Here is a 5134-nt window from a genome sequence, read left to right on the forward strand (position 1 = left end):
ATATAGCCCTATATTGCGTAGCCTATTTGAAGTTCAGTTGGGAAATATAATAAGCTATAGCCTAATAATTAGTTCACTTTTACAAATTGTAAAAGGAGCCCTGTGTGGCCTACATAGTACAAAACTGTATCAGCCCTTTCAAAACGCTCTTCTTCATGACACCTGTCACGCAAGTCCACTGATGTCAGAATATGCCTACATATTCAATCTAAGTACTTTTGCTGATTGTTTTCTCATTACTCATAGTAAAATCACTAGGCCTACTAAAGTTGCTCAGACCAATCCACTGCTCATAACCTATGTCAATCAGCATTGTAACAGGTGCCTGTCTTAGTAGGCTATAGTTTGTGAACTGCATACTGTAAAATGTTTGTTTTTCTTCATACCATGAGTATATTAATTGATATTAATGAATTTTGGTAAAACAGCTATCAAATCGTAAGCTGCTGTACTTTTTTATTTAACTAGGCAAATCAGTTAAGAACAAATTCTTATTTACAATGACAGGCCAAACCTGGACGACACTGGGCCAATTGTGCACCGCCCTATGGGACGCCCAATCACGGCTGTTTGTGATACAGCCTGAATTCTAACCAGGGTGCCTGTAGTGACGGCTCTAGCACTGAGATGCAGTGCCTTAGACCGCTGAGCCACTCGGGAGCTTCAATAGGACCCATGGAAATAGCCCCTATGTCCCACCATTTGAAACTATGGTGTAGGGTACGATGCACTGCTGAAGTATAAGGGTTGGGCAGCAGTACATTCCACTCAATATCAGATTTTCATTGATACACCGTTAACTGATTTAAAGTCAAACATAAAAACGATTGATAGGCTACTGTTAGATTTGGCAAGTCACATTTCAGATAGGTGATGTACTTACAATGCTGAAAGGGGCAGCAATGTATTACACTTTTTATTACATCAAAATAATTTATTCATACTATGTACAGACCTGTTATTGATTTATTTATTAAGACTTTTACTTTATTTATTTAAGCAGTCCAATTGAGACCAAGGACTATTTTGCAACTCAAAATTACACCAAAATCACAATCCGAGCAGCATAGAAAATACAAAAAATATATATAATAACAAAATAACATTAACAACAACCACATTCCTCAGTAAAGAAGTCCTAAGCCAACATTCTGAGTTGCTGCTGATGTCGCCATAGTCGCCATAGGACCAGAAGAAACGGAGGAGAGGAAACATGGCAACAAATGCGCTGAAATTAGACATTCCTTCTCCACTAGCGTATCAGTCAAATTACATTTCCCTGGAAGGGTTCAGAAGGTGAGGGGTCAGGGGTCAACATCGGGAGACTAGGCTGCTCCCGAGGGAGGTGGTGGCAGCCTTCTCTCTCTCCTGCAAGAGAGAGAGAGAGAGAGAGAGAGAGCGAGAGAGCGAGAGAGAGCGAGCGAGAGAGGCAGGGGTGGTGTATGATTTCAGAAAACACAGCAGTCGTCATCTAAGCTCTCAGCAATAGGACTTATATCTTCATCTGAGCTCTCAGCAATAGGACTTCTATCTTCATCTGAGCTCTCAGCAATAGGACATACATCTTCATCTGAGTTCTCATCTTCATCAGAGTCATCAAAAATAGCCCCTTCTCCCAGAATCAGCTTGTGGTAGGTATTCCTGCTGTTGTCTTGGTCTTGTGTCGGTTCACTCAATCTTCTCTTCAGGAGGCAGAAAAGGCCATTCCTCCCTCTCTCTGATAACTCCACTGCATTGCCTAAAAGTCACATGTAAAGCAGTAAATGATTTACAATTCCATTACACAAAATAGTGTGGAGGATATTTGTAAAGCAAGACAAAAAGTTCAGTCCAAAAATTGTATGAACCTCAACTTACTCTGATCTTGCAGATGCAGGGACAAAGCCTCCAGAGTTCCCACTGCTCTTTGTAGGCTCCCCCAGCGCTTCCAGTTCCCACTGCTCTTTGTAGGCTCTCCCAGTCCCTCTTCATCTCCTGCACCAGGATCTTCTCTTCCTCCTGCAGTCTGTTCAGCAACGTCCGTCTGTCCAAGATTGCCTTTTTGATTGCAAGATGGCTGTTGCCTGTGAGATGTAAACTCACAGAGGTATATAACAGAACAACAGCAATGACTGCAGCCTACGCTGAAGGTAAAAATGAAATCACAATAGATACTGTACGTTCTGCAGTCATATACTTACTGGTGCCTAGTCTCTCCCATGGCCACACAAAGTTGTCAGTATTGAGCAGCTTATCCTCTGTGGGGAGCCAAAACTCTGCCTGCTGCTCGTCAAGTTGAACAATGGCAGTTGTCAAGGCTGCCTTGTCTTCCTCTTGTTGCCGTCTGAATAAAAAGGGGTGATTAGATACACTGTAGATTCAGATATGTTACATGACTATAAGTTACAGAACTACTATAGAGGCAGAAACAAAGAGAGTACAAAGCAATCAACTCATTTCTAAAGCATTTGTTGTCATGCGGTTATAACATTATTGCAAGGCATGCAGAGTTGTGGCTCACAAGATAGTCTGCTGTTAAGGGTCATGTCATTTCTCAGTTTAATTAAATGTTTTACATTAGATCAATTAATAACATAGGTCAACCCTACATTTGATCATAAACATGGTCTGTTGTGTTTGACTAATGTATTTTCTTTCACAAATCAGTTGAACTGCTTGATTAATAATGTGTTAGAGATAATTTTGCTGTTGGGCCTTACCTGTCAAACGGTAGAGGTAGTATTCCCTCTGTTTCACACTGAGGTAAAGCCCATCAGCCTTCTTCTGGACATTTCCTGTCTGACTATCCTGAAGTGTGGTTGTCAAACATAGGGCAGGTTACAAACATGACTCCACTGACATCAATACATTTATGAAGTTGAGAGACAGCGAAACATTCACTTTTCTACCTGTTGCATTCTGGCTTGAAATATACTCATTCCTGTCATCATATTAGAACATATTGACTACTTTACATGTGTAAGACATGTATATTTTAGGGGTCAATTAAGGGTGAATAGGAACTTTGTGCATGGACAGTTACTGAGTGAGACAAGAGGAAGTGTAGAAAGTTTAAATTCTGTTCAAACACGTTTTTTGCTGAATATTAATATGAATATAGGAAGGAGGCAAAGGGTAGCAGTCTAGTTTCAGTTCCTGATAAGGAAGGCCAGTTTCTGTGGAACTAGGACAATGAGGGATGTGGAACTCAACTCAGGATTAGTCAACAGTTGAAGACAGAAGACATTGCTGGGTTGGCGGGACATAGGGGCCCACCTCGAAGACCATCTGACTACAGTCCTATCCTATACACACACTGCTGGGTGGGGGGCCATTGGGGCCCACCCCGAAGACCATCTGACTACAGTCCTATCCCATACACACACACACTTCCACGCCCATGAGGGTCCTAGATTTAAGGCCATGACAATACCAGTAAGAGGACCATACAGTGTTTCTGTCAAACCACAGAGAAGGATTGTTTATCTTAGACTTGTAAGGCGGTGACTCCGCCAAGTCTGAAAGTATAAATATATGCTTGTGGGTGGAATAAACTTGGTTTGAGCTTTTTCTGGTTGTCCGTTTTGAGTTGTTGCTCTATTTGTTCAGATCTAAATGCTGGACCTCAGCAACCACTCCTGAACCTAGCATACCTTCAGGCCACTGCTGGACCTCAGCAACCCACTCCTGAACCTAGCATACCTTCAGGCCACTGCTGGACCTCAGCAACCCACTCCTGAACCTAACATACCTTCAGGCCACTGCTGGACCTCAGCAACCCACTCCTGAACCTAACATACCTTGAGGCCACTGCTGGACCTCAGCAACCCACTCCTGAACCTACAGTAACATACCTTCAGGCCACTGCTGGACCTCAGCAACCCACTCCTGAACCTAACATACCTTCAGGCCACTGCTGGACCTCAGCAACCCACTCCTGAACCTAACATACCTTCAGGCCACTGCTGGACCTCAGCAACCCACTCCTGAACCTAACATACCTTGAGGCCACTGCTGGACCTCAGCAACCCACTCCTGAACCTAACATACCTTCAGGCCACTGCTGGACCTCAGCAACCCACTCCTGAACCTATCATACCTTCAGGCCACTGCTGGACCTCAGCAACCCACTCCTGAACCTAGCATACCTTCAGGCCACTGCTGGACCTCAGCAACCCACTCCTGAACCTAGCATACCTTCAGGCCACTGCTGGACCTCAGCAACCCACTCCTGAACCTAACATACCTTCAGGGCACTGCTGGACCTCAGCAACCCACTCCTGAACCTACAGTAACATACCTTCAGGCCACTGCTGGATCTCAGCAACCCACTCCTGAACCTAGCATACCTTCAGGCCACTGCTGGACCTCAGCAACCCACTCCTGAACCTAGCATACCTTCAGGCCACTGCTGGACCTCAGCAACCCACTCCTGAACCTAGCATACCTCCAGGACACTGCTGGACCTCAGCAACCCACTCCTGAACCTACAGTAACATACCTTCAGGCCACTGCTGGATCTCAGCAACCCACTCCTGAACCTAGCATACCTTCAGGCCACTGCTGGACCTCAGCAACCCACTCCTGAACCTAGCATACCTTCAGGCCACTGCTGGACCTCAGCAACCCACTCCTTTACCCGTCATTTGGGACACTGCAGTGTCCACTCATTCAGAGTGGTCTTACTCCCTAATTTTTCAGAATACAAGCCTGAAACCATTTCTAAAGACTGTTGACATCTAGTGAAAGCCATAGGAAGTGCAATTTGAGCCCTAAATCAATGGAATCTGTATAGGCAGTCAATGGAAAACTACAAACATAAAACAAATCTCACTTCCTGGATGGTTCTGTTATACTCACAGACATTATTTTAACAGTTTTGGAAACTTTAGAGTTTTCTATCCAAATCTATATGCATATCCTAGCTTCTGGGCCTGAGTAGCAGGCAGTTTACTTTGGGCACGCTTTTCATCCAGAGGTGAAAATAATGCCCCCTACCCTAGTGAGGTTAACAAGAGGTTAATCTTTAAGCCGATGTATAACACTTGTATATTTTATGAATGCTTATTATGTGTATTTCTGTATTTTGAATTTGGCGCTCTGCAATTTCACTGGATGTTGGCCAGATGGGACGCTCCCTGTTCACCCACGACTG

General features: G+C 44.1%; 1 long non-coding RNA gene across 1 annotated transcript; it reads right to left on the reverse strand.

Moving 5' to 3' along the window:
* Positions 1-709: 709 nt before the first annotated feature.
* Positions 710-3327, reverse strand: LOC123724423 (uncharacterized). Its single transcript, XR_006756967.2, has 4 exons — positions 2700-3327; positions 2181-2323; positions 1858-2063; positions 710-1738 (listed from the first exon to the last, which is right to left on the reverse strand). It is a non-coding gene; the product is annotated as an uncharacterized LOC123724423 (long non-coding RNA).
* Between the last annotated feature and the right edge of the window lie 1807 nt (positions 3328-5134).

This window comes from Salmo salar, chromosome 10, assembly GCF_965601325.2.
Source record: "Salmo salar chromosome 10, fSalSal1, whole genome shotgun sequence".
NCBI classification, from domain to species: Eukaryota; Metazoa; Chordata; class Actinopteri; order Salmoniformes; family Salmonidae; genus Salmo; species Salmo salar.